General features: G+C 42.8%; 1 protein-coding gene across 2 annotated transcripts in view; it reads right to left on the minus strand.

Annotated features, from left to right (window-relative positions):
• Positions 1 to 3,942, minus strand: part of CAPN14 (calpain 14) — a 36,149-nt gene extending 32,207 nt beyond the window's left edge. For both annotated transcript variants that reach the window (XM_032497304.1, XM_032497303.1), the window contains exon 1: positions 3,814 to 3,942. The gene's annotated coding sequence lies outside the window, so the exon portion shown is untranslated. The remainder of the gene's footprint in view (positions 1 to 3,813) is intronic.
• Between the last annotated feature and the right edge of the window lie 10,146 nt (positions 3,943 to 14,088).

The following is a 14,088-nucleotide window of genomic DNA, read 5'->3' on the forward strand; positions in this document are numbered from 1 at the left end:
AGTGGAATTGTATCTCCAATTGATTCATTGAGGTTTTTTTTACAGACTCGTAACATTTATAGTCACATTCGTGTCTCAGAAAGATTTAAAGATGTGTCCTGCTATTTCTCTCTGCTAAAGCCTAGTTTCTAACACATTTTTTACAGGGGTGGACATGAGGCATTCTTGAGCAGTTTTCAGATGGGTTTGTGGGTACTGACCATGAATAGGAGAACCCACAGCTCCGTGTACAGATCATGACCTAGCCATAAAAGGGGGAATGATTTCACAAAATTAATGGTTGGAAAGGATCTTGAAAGTTTACTATTTAGATATCTGCCTGCATTTAGATTTCATTTTTAGTAGAAAACCCCAAGACATCGCCTTTCAGGAAACAGTGAAGAAAGTGGTCCAACTATGAGCAACTGACGGCTAGGATAGCATTTTTCCCGCCTGGATTCACAGAGCCCAGCATGGTATTATAAATAGAGAGATGGCTGATAAGTGTTTGCTGACTGAATGGATGGATGTTTCTTCATTTGTAAAATGTAGAGAATGATAACGCCTGCCCTCTCCACCCCTCCTGATGTGAAGCTGAAAGCAGGAAGAGGATGTGAAAACTTTCTGGGAGCTGCCAACCACTTGCTGCTCTTCTGTTGTTCTCTTCACATCCCTGGAACTGACTTAGGCTGGCATTTGCTTTCAGGGGCCTCCTTAACAGCATCCCCCCCCCCCATCCAGGCTTGCTTTAGGGCTCCACTCTGGTGGAGGTGTGGGATCTAGGGCAAGGTGCCCTGGGGAACAAAGTAAAATCAAGATCAGCCTTCAAGAAGAACAGGAGTTTCCTTAGGGACCACGCACCTGGACAGCGGACTGGGGAAGTCAGGGACAGAAGAGGCAGGAAGCTCCCTGCCTTAACTGGTGATGCAAGGGGGTCTCTTGGGTTGATTGCATGCCTATTTGGAGATGTGAGAACTTGGCTGGTGGAGCGCCCTACCCACTTCCAACTGCCCCATCTTCCATATGTCTCCAGGAGACACTACCCAGCCACAGATCTTTGTAGAAGTGCAGACATCTCCAGACACCTCCAGACACCCCCAGAATATGAGGGTTCACCTGGAGTTGCCATGTAGCAAAGTCAGCTTTCCACGGGCTAAGGAACATTCACTTGGCTCGTGTGAAAGCCAGACCCTGATGTTGCTCTTTGCAGATGAACCACACATCAAGCTAGGAGGAACTTGGTGGCCACCCCCTTTCAGCACCCCTGTGTAGAGGTAGGGCCTCTGAACAGTTCCAGGGGCATCATTTGTGCACATCCTCCTTTTTACCTTCTTACAGGCTCCTAGGCTGGAATCTCACCTGCTTCTGGTTTTACAGTTCCCATCCAGGATATGGCATCATCCTAGTCTTAGAGTCAGTTGCTGATTTCTCCACCACCTTCCTCGCTTTTAAAGGACCCACATTTGAAGTTTTTTTTTTTTTTTCCTCTCCTTTCTGGGCATTTCAAAACACGTTTGAATAGAAAGAAATTTTAAAAACAGATATAAATGAGTGTCTCATATTTTTTCAGGAGTATTTGCATCCTAAAAGGGTCACAGGCTTTGAACTATAGCATTTGATTAAATAGAGGGAGTTTTTCTCCCTCTGATCCACACAGAGCATGACCTCAAATCCAAAGTGGTCAGGCTCTCAGGGCTTGGGCCCCTTTCTGGGTAAATAACCCACAGCACACACCCTCTGCTCTACCCCAGCATACCTTCCGCTTGAGCATAAACACAAGACGTGGCTTGCCCTCTCTGGTTCACGTTGCATCCATTCTTCAAAGCTCAGCCCTTGTTTGCCATCCTCCCCAGAGCCTTCTCTGGCCTTCGAGCACATTTCCTTCTCTCCTTACAGCTGAGTTCCCTCAGTGAGGCACAGATTTTTTTCACCCCAGGAAAGGTATTCTAAGGACCTCTGAGTTTGGGTGACAGGGGGAGACTGTTGTGAAAGGAGCGGCCACAATCTTGAATCTGTGATGACCTAGCACTGGAAGTGGGGAGGAGGATACTGTGTAACAGCACCTCCCAGCCCCTGAAAGCTCGGTCCGGACCCGAGAACCCATGGCTTCACATCTCAGGCTGTAATATCCACTACTCCAGAAAATCGAGCTATGTGGTTAGAAACCCAGGCAACCCTTTGGAAAAAGGAAGTCAATCAAAAACATCTTTTAGGAAAACCATTTGGCAGTCAATACTAAGCATAGATACGTCCTCTGATACAGGAATTCCTGGGTATAACCCAACAGAAATGCTTACACTCATGCCCCCCAAACATGTACAAGGATACTCACAACAGTGTTATTCCAAATAGCTCTGCTCTGAGAACAACCACAAGCCCATGAACCTGGGTAAATAATATTGGGGAACATTCACATAACAGAATGCTATAGAGTGTGGAGAATGAACAAACAAGAACTACACGTTACCATACAGATGAAAGTCACAGACTTAGTACCAAGTGCAAAATCCAGACACAGAAATTCTATGATTCTATTCACATAACTTTCAAAAAAAAAAAAAGGGCAAAACTCATCTATGTGTAAGAAATCAGTTTCCTGGTTACTCTTGGGGTGGAGAGATTTATCCTGAAACCAATTATGCCTCTAATAGTTAAATCGACTCTGTTCCTTCCTCCTGATTGTTGTGATGGTCAGGATTTACAAGGCAGATTGAAAAGGGATAAATTCAGTTCATTTAAGTAAGTCTTTATTAGACACCTCCCCACGGGCCCTCAATGGCAGGGGTGCAGGAGGAATCAGAATTTCTGCCCTCAAAGAAGTCACAGTCCAATGAGAGAGCTCCCTTCTCTTCCCTGTGAGGCTCACTCTGTGTGATGGTCAGTACCCAACCCACCCAAGAATCCTCACTCTAGGAAGTCAGAGAGAGGCTCCCACCCTGTCAGGTCTGGAAGCTCTCCCTAGATGGAGAAACTTAGGCCCATGTCACTGGTTCAAGGTTAGGATCACAGCCCTAGCCCTGACCTCCTGTAGCCTGGGCCAGGCATGTCCAGAACAAAAATGCTTAAGCCAAAGCCAGGCTTTATCCCACCTGCACAAACAGTATCTCCCTCTGCCTTCAGAGGACAGAGTTACACACTCGGCTGACAGCTGACGACCTTCCTCCACAGTCATCCAGACTCTCAGTGAGTTTTCACGATGCCCAGAGGCCAGCAAACTGCTCCAGTTGAGGTGATTTCTAGATTTCTCACCTAAGCAAGGGCCCCCCCTTAGCACCACTCTGACAAGTATCACACGAGGGACCATTTCGCTCTCACAGAATGCGAGTATTGTCATCGGGGTCTTCTTAACGTCTGATTTCAGAGGATGTCAAACCAGCCTATTGGCACCCAGAGAGCAGGACCCACAAGGCCCCAGGCCCCCTCCAGCCCCCTTCCAGAATTGAGGAGGCTCAGAAGACCCCTGGAAGGGCCTGAGCCCTGGGAAGTGACAGCACCTAGCAGCATGAATAACTCTACCAAATAAATATTGATGGGATTCAGAGCTGGAGGGACCTCAGGGATCACCCAGGTCCAAAGATTCCCTTATTTTAATGAGGAGACTGAGACCAAAGGGCTGAAGTTTACAGTTCTAAGTTACATTGATAAGCAATCGCACAGCTGAAAACAAAATTCGAGTCTCCAGACTCCAGGGTTCTTTCCATATACACTCTGACCTGCAAAGCTCATAGCCAGAGAAGCAACTCCCTTTCTCTCACCTTCTGAACCCAGATGCTGCAGAGGCCCCTTGGGGCTCTGCGTTAACCTGGACCCACCCTTGGATCTAAAGAAATTTACCTGTACAGGAGATCTTGCTTCTTTGAGCAACAGGACAGGCTGTAATCCCAATGCAGATAGAACCCGGCTGCCCGAGACCACATCTTATATGTGGTCCTTTCTGTACTCAGGTGTTGTGCTGAGTCTGAGTTCCCGCCTCCCAGGGCCCTGGCTCCTCCCCGCAGTGTTTTCTGAAAGGGAGGGGAGCGCCTGGGGCTTTGTGATGGTGTTGTACTAATCCGATTCCTTCCTTAGAACATCATACAAACACAACTTGTTCCAGTAATGCTTTGAACAGAGAGTTAGTCATCCTCTCACTTGCAATCTAGGGAGGGTATTTGGAGACATGACTTAGAGCAGGAAATAGTGTTTATTACTTTCTTTCATAGTCTTCAGAGTTTGATGCAGCTCCCAGGGATGTTTCCTGCTGAGGAGGAATTTTGTGATTCCTCTGTGCTATTGAGACATCTTTCTCTCTCCCTTCCCAAATCTACACCCCAAATCCCACTTTTCTGCCAGTTTTGTCTCCATGGCTTTGACCACTCAAAGCTAGAAATGTTCACCTCTATTGACTATTCCCTTACATTCCCCACTGGCGATTCCACCCTCAGAACACTTCCTGGCACTCATGTGGTTGCTCTGCTGTGAAGACTTTTCCTGCAGTCCTACCACCACTCTCACAGATTTTCATCATAGGGATTAAATCAGTTCTAGCTTGTCTGACTCCAGGCTTGCACACATTGGATCCCTGGGACCTCGAGTGGTGGCTGGCACCCAGAAGGTGCTCAGTACATGGCAGTGGAATTAAAGAGTCCCTTACCTCTAGAACTTCTCCCTCCTGACCCTTTCTACCTGCTTCTCTGCGGTGGCCTTTTGCCCTGACTCTAATCTCTCACACCTCAATCTTTTTGTACAACTATCACCTCATTCATCTTATGAATACTGATAATAATAGCTGTTATGGATTGAATGTTTGTGTCTTCCCCAAAATTCTTATTTTGAAGCCCTAGCTCTACAGTATATCTGTATTTGGAGTAAGGAAATAAATGAGTTTGTAATGATGGGGCCCTGATTTGACAGGATTAGTGTCCTTATAAGAAGAGACATCAGAGGTCTCTCTCTCCCTCTGTCTCTGACTCCCTGTCTCTCTCTCGTTGTGCACTAATGGAAAGCCATAGGAGGATCCACTGAGAAGGCAGCCATCTGCAAGCCAGGCAGAGAACTCTCATCAGAAACTGATCCAGCCAGAACTTGATCTGGCACCTCTAGCCTCCACAAGCATGGGAAAATGAATTTCTGTTGTTTAAAGCCACTAGTCTCTGGTATATTGTTACGGCAGGCTGAGCAGACTAAGACAATGACCAGCATTTATTGAGCCCTTCCGACACGCCAGGTGCAATGCTAAGCACACTGCAGGCAGAGCCTCTGAATCTTCACAACTTTGTGAGGAAGTACTCTTATCATCCTCCCCTTTACAAAGAGGAAACTGAGGCCCAAAACAGTAACTTAGCCAAGATAACTACAGCTAGTAAACAGCAGAGATGTGGCTAAGTCCCAGGGATGTCATATTCCACTAACGTTTCGTCACGTTGACCAACCAGAGTAACCATCTCTGTTACTGTTGAGTCAAATCCAAAGTTTTTCTCCTGAGTTCAAAGCTCTTTGAACCCTTGGCCCCTTTGATAAAGGAAACTTCAATTTCCTTTTCTGAAAAAGTCAGTTCATCTCCAGCTTAAGGCTCCCATCAAGTCACGTATGTGAAAATGCTTTCTAAAGACTGCACCGCTCTATCTACATCTGTGCAGAGGACTGTTGTTACCACTGATCCCCGGCACGTCTCCTGGACAGGACTTTTTCATTCTCATCTCCTCATCCTGCCCCTTCATTATCTGCTCTCTTATGTTTGTCATTACTTCAGGGACTTCTGGCTACAGGCTGCTTCTCCTCCTTTGGTACCCTCTCCACCGCTTGCACAGGGCTGGGAGTCACTCTATGTCAGAGTCGTTTTTATTATGGTCGTCATTGGGCTTATCATCATTTGTGCAGAGGATGAGCAGAGCCTTCCAGATAGAGAGGGTGAGGCCTATGGGTCATGTTCTCCTTTGACGGTTCTTGAGAATTATTGTCCCGGGTGAAGGAAACAGATGTCCAGGGAGGCTCACTGGCCTCTCACATCAGCCCTGAGATTGCTGGCCTTTCAGAGGCCCTGTGTCTCCTTCCCAGGCTTCTGTTTCTCACCCAGCACACACCTGAAGAAGGTAGCGAAGCCAAGTCCATCTGGGGATGAGTCTGCCTATCTTCGCACAGCGGGTGCAGTCCCTGACCCGGAAGTGGGCTAGGGACCAAAAGTGGGTTGACAAATTTGATTTATGACTAGGAATTCATTTTCCCATGGAAACAAGCCTTGAGGGGTGAGGGACTTGCTAGGACTTCTTTGGTGGCTTATATAAGCTCCAGGTAGCAGGACCTGAGCACTTGCTGGATGTCGAGGTCCTAGAAGCAAAGCGGGGGGAGAAGGGAAGGGCTTCCTCACCAGTGCTGTGCCGCAGAGCCCTGGAGAAGGGATAAGAGTCAAGAAATGTGGATTCAGGCCTTGGTTCTACCACTGACTATGTGAAGCTGAGTAAGTCATTGCCTCCTCTGAGACTCAATCACTTACATAAAACAGGAAAGCAGTGTTCCATCAGCTCTCTGCTTTCTGTTTTGACATTCTATGACTCTGCTTGGGAACTCCTTGAGCAGTCAAAGGTGGGCAAGTTCGTCTCTTCTTACTGCACTCTCAAGACGAGCACTCCACCTCCGGGTATGAGATTCCCCCGACTTCTGGGCATGAGTACCCCCACTTCCTGGTCCTCCTCTTTCAAAGAATCCAAGCACTCTACACAAGCCTGACCTTCCACAAACTTAAGGTACTCTCTAAAGTATCTCCTTCCTTTTCTTCCAAACAAACTTCTCATTCTTTTAGGGTCCTGGAAAGCAGTCTGATTGAAATTGTTCTCACTAACGTGTGAATGGCTCACAAGTCCTTATTCTCACCATAGGTATTGCATTTTTTTTTAAGAGAAAACTCATTACCCAAATGAATCCTTGATTGTCAGAATCTCAGGCAGTGAAATCAGAAGTGAAAAAGTCCAGGAGAGGAGTAAGTTAAGGTACCTAGGATAGTAAATAGTAACTGCTCAAAAGTGTTTATTCTTGCTCACATGGAACATCTGTGTTATTTAATTAAGTTCACATCAAAAAACAAGTAAAACTGCTATGGGCTCAACACAATTGTAAATGGGAAAAATTACTCAAATACTTGGGGTTAAGATCGAACCACTCCCGACAGCAATTCCCTTTTCTGCAAATATAAGAGTAAAGCAAGAAAATCTTGAGATGTTAGAGCTCTGGCAAGGGTTACTTTTGGCAGCCCTAGAGACAGGGATTTAAGGTCCTGGTGGTTATGGCAGCACCAAAACTTCATAAAATAAGTTGACGGGTTCTACTATTATTCTCTGAGGTTTCTTTCTGCTTTATTTTTGTTCAGTTGGTTACATTTGGTGAATGTATTTAAATAATAACATAACACTGCTAAAGGGGGAAAAAACCTAGGAACTCTGACATCATTGAAATAGGGATACAAGCAGTTGTACCTCTTTTGAAAGCAATTTGGTTATAAGTGTCAAGAGAATGAATAATGTTCCAAATGATTCCATTTATAAGATATATATTAAGTAAATAAAACTGTGGATGAAGAATTATATACAAAAGAGGTGTTCACCTTTCATTGATGACCACTGAAACAGAATATATAATTCTGAAAGATAGCTTTTATTACTGTTGACAATAATTCTGCCAATGACTTCTATGTCCATTATTGAATATAGTTAATTAAATTATGGAATTTCCATGTAATTAAATATTAGCTTTCATTTCTATTTAATTATTTGAATCGTTTCCCAGGATATGTGAAATACTCATTGTATAATATTGACGAGGAATAAAAGCAGAGGATAAGTAAATATATATTGACAGAAACAAGATAGAAAATTACACCCAAATTTTCATGATAACTTTTCGATTAGAAGAAACAAAAGATTGAGAGAGAAAGAGAGAGAGGAAAGGAAGGCAACAAGGACAAGAAGAAAGGGAGACTAAGAAATTTTTTAAAATATATTAGTAAGGGAAAGTGAATATTCATACCAGATATTAAGATGTAAGATTACAGTAATTTAAATGGCATTTTACTAAAAATAGACAAACAGCTCACTGAAACAGAACAGACAATTCAGAAATAGTGCTTATATTATCCCATAATTTATAATAACGTATCTTTAACAAGACTTGACAAATCAAAAGAGAATGGAAGACTATTCAGTAGAGAACTGGTAAAGAATCTGGAAATAATTTTAAATACACTACCACCACGTAACTTTATATTTAAAAAAAAAAGCTAATAATGAATTAAAACGTTACATATAAAAGTTTCAAACTACAGAACAATTTCAACAAAATAAAACTCAAATTCTTGAGCAGGGGAACTCTTTCTAAATTTAGTGTAGCAATAGAAGAAATTATAAAGAATAAAACCACTAGCTTTTGCTATAAAACAATTTTAAACTTCAATAAGTAAAAAAGAATAATGTTATAATCAAAATTAAAAAGCAAAATACAGACTAAATAAAATAAAAATAAATATAATTTTTAAATAGAGAAAAAGCAAGACATAGCTGCTGAGTAGCAGACTTTTAAAGACAGCAGTAGGCTCAGACTTCCACTGTTGTCTGCTTTTGTATTTTTAAATAATGCCCACTCTGGAGAACAGTATGGAGGTTCCCTAAAAAACTAAAAATAGGCTTACCATTTGATCCTTCAACCCCACTCCTGGGAATATATCCATAAGGAACTCTAATTCAAAAAGGTACATGCACCCCAATGTTCATAGCAACACTATTTACAATAGCCAAGACATGGAAGCAACCAAAATGCCTATTGACAGATGACTGTTTAAACAAGTTCTGATGTACACGCGCGCGCGCACACACACACACACACACACACACACACAATGGAGTATTACTCAGCCATGAAAAATAATGAAATATTGCCATTTGCAGCAACATGGATGACCTAGAGATTATCACATTAAGGGACTTAAGTCAGACAGAGAAAGAAAAATACCATATGATATCACTTATACGTGGAATTTTTTTTAAATGATACAAATGAACTTATTTACAAACCAGAAATAGACTCACAGACATAGAAAACAAACTTATGGTTACCAAAGGAGAAGGACAGGGAGGGATAAATTAGGAGTTCGGGATTAATAGATACACACCACTATATATAAAACAGATAAACAACAAGGACCTGCTATGTAGCACAGAGAACTATATTCAATATCTTGTAATAACCTCTAATGGAAAAGGATTTGAAGAAGAATATATGTGTGTGTGTGTGTATATATATATATATGAGTATCTATATAAAAATATACATATATATTTATATATATATAAACTGAATCACTTTGCTGTACACCTGAAACTAACACAACATTGTGAATCAACTATACTTCGATAAAAAGTTGTTTGTTTTGAAAAGAAAAAAAAAAAGGTTGGAGACTACAGCTCCAAACAACTAACTAACTGACTGACTAAATGACTAAATAAAGCCTGCTCATATCTTCTGCCTTTACCAGGCTCCTTCTGCCTGGACACATTTGGTGACGGTCACAGTCTTGTTGTTTCACAGTCATTGGCCAACTGCAGGCAATTCACATTTCCAGTCTCCCTGCTCATCAAGAGCTCCTTCCACAATGGGTTGAATCTGGGGCCTCAGTAGCTCTGAGACAAGTTTTAAGAAAGACGAGAGCTCAGCCTTCTTCCTCAGGGAGTTTCCTCTGTTGCTCCCTTGGTGGGGAGACAGGCAAGATTCACCACTCAGGAAAAATGTTCAGGACTTGTGCTGGTTCCAAGGTCCCTCTGGATTCCTGTGCATTCGGCAGATCACTGCTTTGTCACTTCTGTTACCCAAGGGAGGTTATTTAGCGGGATGAGGCCATTGCTATACTGCTTGTAGTCCTGGATTGATGTATCTGGGCTCAGAACCAGGAGCTTGCTCCTGGTTTTGCTTTCATCAGGAAGCTAGGAGCCACATGTGCCACTCACCTCTCAGGAGCCCTGGGTAAGCTCATCTCTTCCTGACATGATCATCGCACCAGCCACCTGCCCATTCCCTCCTATCTACTGCCTCAAGGGTTAAATTTTTTTTTTTTTACAATTCAAGAGATTTTGGTAAGCTGCCTCACACCTTTTGTGGGTTGAGGGGAAATGAAGCAGGATGATAGACAGCTCTGTTGAGGATGCCCATGTGAAGATGCCTTTCAGCCTCTCTGAGCATGAGTGTCCCTCTCTGGGAATCATTCCTGTCTTCACTTTCAGGATTGCTGTGGGGGCTAGATGCTACAAGGGCAATGCCCACCCTCTAGAAATACAAGTGCGATGAAAGCAAAGCCTGATAATGAAGGTGGTGATGGGAGGTTTTCTAATTATAGCTCACATCTTGTAAGTGACAAATGCCTTGCCTTTGGGAGATGAGGTTCTTAGACTGAAAACTGAGCTGAAGGGGCTCATCAGGCAAATATTCCAACGAAACCAGACATCCACCACTGCCTCCCATGGTGTGGGCTTTCCTTCTTGTGATGTTGGATGTATCAGGTGAGCTCTGCTCCTGGTACGCTTAGGGATGGAAGCATCCTTCTGCCCATGAGAGCTGCCATGTCTGATGATAGACACATGTCCCAGCAATTAAGGAGATGTGACAGTAAGTATGAAGGGGGCAAGCTGTCCTTGGATGACCAGACTCTGCCTGTTACTTCACCTTCTTTTCTGTTTATACACTTCCTGAGTACAATTTCTTAATCTCCTTATTTTTATTCCAGATTTCCCTTTCCTTGTATGCACTCAGTTTTCATTCATTCAAGGGGGAAGTGAACTAGTAGTTACAGTAGTTACTGTTTACTGAGTTTTATATATATATAAAATTATATCTATAGGTAGATATTTATATAGAGATCATAAAACTGGATTAGGTCCTTGAACTACAGTGTCAATGTATGCCCACAACCGTGCTGTGCAGTGTCATTCTTAGACCTGATTTCACAGATGAGGATGCTGACATAAAAAGAGGTTAAATAGCTTAGCCTAATTCTCAACAACAGGAGCTGGTTCAGCTAATGCACTTTTCCTCTTCAGTGGAGTTCAACAAAATGAGTCAAGGATGGTTTACTCATCTGGTCAGGGCCAGGCTAGTAGGGGCCCCAGCTCTAGGGTTGTGGACGCTGCCCCCTCCCCCGGAACTGCCCTCCCTACTCCTCTACCCTCCCCAGGTTAGAGTCAAGATTTGAGTTTTTTTTTTCCAGGTTGCCACTGCAGTTTTCATCTTCTTCTCCCTCTGGCCAGACTTTGACAGTCTTGGTGAGAAAGGGAAAAAAAGGGAAGAGAAGGGAAAAGCCCAATTTCCTAGCGTCAGCCCCAAGGGCCTGGGGTGAATGCCACACATTCCACTGTTAGTGATTGTTGGAGCCCACGAGCCATTCTCAGCTAAGATACAAATGAGCCAAAAAGCATTACTCACTGACTAATGATGTACTAGCTTGTTAAATAGGTCCAAAACACACAGCATGCCCACGTAGTGAATAAAAATAATCGTGATTATTCTATTAAGAGCTAACAATGTCCACCGAGCACTGTCATGTTCCAGGCGCTCACTAAGCACTCCCCATGCATTGTCTCCATTAATGCTGAAAAAAGACTGTTACAACAGAGCTGAGGCTTGGAGAGCGAAGCCACTTTCCCGAGGCTGGCAATGATGTGGGGGGACAGGGACTCTATCTGCTGCAGGTTGTCTGCCTGGGAAGCACTAGGAGCCGTCAGGGTGACAGAATATAGGAGCCACTTGCTGGGTTTAAGAGAGGCACCTGGGAGCCAGAGGGGGCTAAAAACAAATGCTGTGTTGAGTAGGGAAAAAATTAAGTCCCAGGGGACTACATGCAGCAGGATATACTTTATTCCAAACCAGGAAACCCCGACAATATGCTGTTATTAATGATAACATTAATTCTAACACCAAGGAAATAAATTCCAGGTCACAGCTGGCTCTGGGGGTGGTGAGGAGGCAGGGGACACGATAAAAGAGGAACACGTAGATAGATGCAATTATTGCTAATTTTTCCAGTTCTTGGGTTGGATGATGGATTCACCAGGAGTTCATTATATTATCTAAACATGTGTTCAATAAAAGAAAGAAAAATAGAATAAAAAAGCCAGGTATAAAGAGTTTGTCTTGACCCACAATTATGAAAAAAAACTCTAATTTTGTGTATCCAAGGACCAGATATTTTTTACACAGGATGAGGGGAATAACAAATAAACAGCCAAGTACTCATTGTCAAATTTAAGAAATAAAACACTGCAAATATAGTTGAAGTTCCCTGTGTACCCATCTAATTCCATTTCCCTTAGTCCCCAGAGGATACCATTTTCCTGATTGTTTTAGATTCCCTTACTTTTGGGAAACTTCTGTGCACCATGAACAACAGGGGGTGTTTTCTACTTGATTTGAAACTTTAGAGAAGTGGTATTTATTACACTCTGTTTCATAGCCTAACTCTGGCTTCATTTACTCAGCACTATGTTTTAGCATCAGATCCAGCCCCCTCATTTTCTCATTTGTACAGTATTTTAGTATGTGAAATTTATTTTACTGTATGAACATGCAAATCAAAACTACGTGTTATCACCTCACACCAGTCAGAACAGCCATCGTTAAAAAGTCCACAAACGATTAATGCTGGAGAGGGTGTGGAGAAAATGGAACCCTCCTAAACTGTTGGTGGGAATGTAGTTTGGTGCAGCCATTATGGAAAATATATGGAGATTCCTTAAAAAACTAAAAATAGACTTACCATATGATCCCGCCATCTCACTACTGGGCATATACCTGGAGGGAACTCTTAATTCAAAAAGATACCTGCACCCCAAAGTTCACAACACACTATTTACAATAGCCAAGACATGGAAGCAACTTAAATGTCCATGATTGGATAAAGAAGTTGTAGTAAATATATACAATAGGATACTACTCAGCCATAAAATAGAATAAAATAATGCCATTTGCAGCAACATGGATGGACCTGGAGATTGTCATACTAAGTGAAGCAAGCCAGAAAGAGAAAGAAAAAATACCATATGATATCACTTTTTTGTGGAATCTAAAAAAAGGATACAAATGAACTTATTTATAAGACAGAAACAGACTCAAAGACATAGAAAACAAACTTATGGTTACCAGGGGGCAAACTGGGAGTTTGGGACTTATAGATACTAACTACTATATATAAAATAGATAAACAACAAGTTCCTACTGTGTAGCACGGGGAACTATATTCAGTAGCTTGTAATAACCTATAATAAAAAATAATATGAAAAGGAATATACATTATATATATGTATAACTGAATCACTATGCTGTGCATCAGAAATTAATACAACATTGTAAACCAACTATACTTCGATTTAAAAAAAAAAGAGTAAATAAAGGTTTCAAGAAAAAAAAAAGAAGAGGAGGGAGTCAGGAGATCTGAGCTGTAACCAAGGAGAGTGTAGCCAGCTGCCTCCTCTGACAACCCCCACCCGAATCTCTGCAGCTCACCATGCTCCTCCCTTTGGAGTTCCCGCTGGGACCTCAACCACATGTTCCAAACTTTAAATGCTAACTCTGCTCTCTTTCTGACTCCCCTATTTGGTGGGACAGTGTCTCCAGCCATCTTGTCCTCTACAGTAGAAAATTCAGAATTATCCGAGACTCCGCCCTACCCTATTTCCTCTTATTATTGCTTACCAAGATCTGTCAATTCTATGCCATTAAAAAACCCTCTTTAATATGACCTTTCCTCCATTCCGAGTAGCCTGACTCCTACATTTTTAAATAGTTTCCCAATTGGTCTCTTGGCCTCCAGCCTCTTAAGCGCCTCAGTCCCTCCCCAGCACTGCTGCCAGCATTAGCAGTCCCACCTGGCCCATTAGTCTGTTTCCTCCTCGGTGGAGGGGAGTGTATGGGAGCCATCTGCCTTGGCAGGGAGGAGTATTTTATCACTGACGCTGTTTAGAATGGTGCTAATATAAAGCAGATTGACTTTAGTCTTACTATTGTGTTTAAATTCTCTATAGACAATGCACCCCTTTTTGCCTATACCTGGCCAGCTGTTCTCACCCCTGTTATCCTTAGGATGACACTGGAGATATGATC

This window comes from Camelus ferus, chromosome 15 (assembly GCF_009834535.1).
Source record: "Camelus ferus isolate YT-003-E chromosome 15, BCGSAC_Cfer_1.0, whole genome shotgun sequence".
Classification (NCBI taxonomy): domain Eukaryota; kingdom Metazoa; phylum Chordata; class Mammalia; order Artiodactyla; family Camelidae; genus Camelus; species Camelus ferus.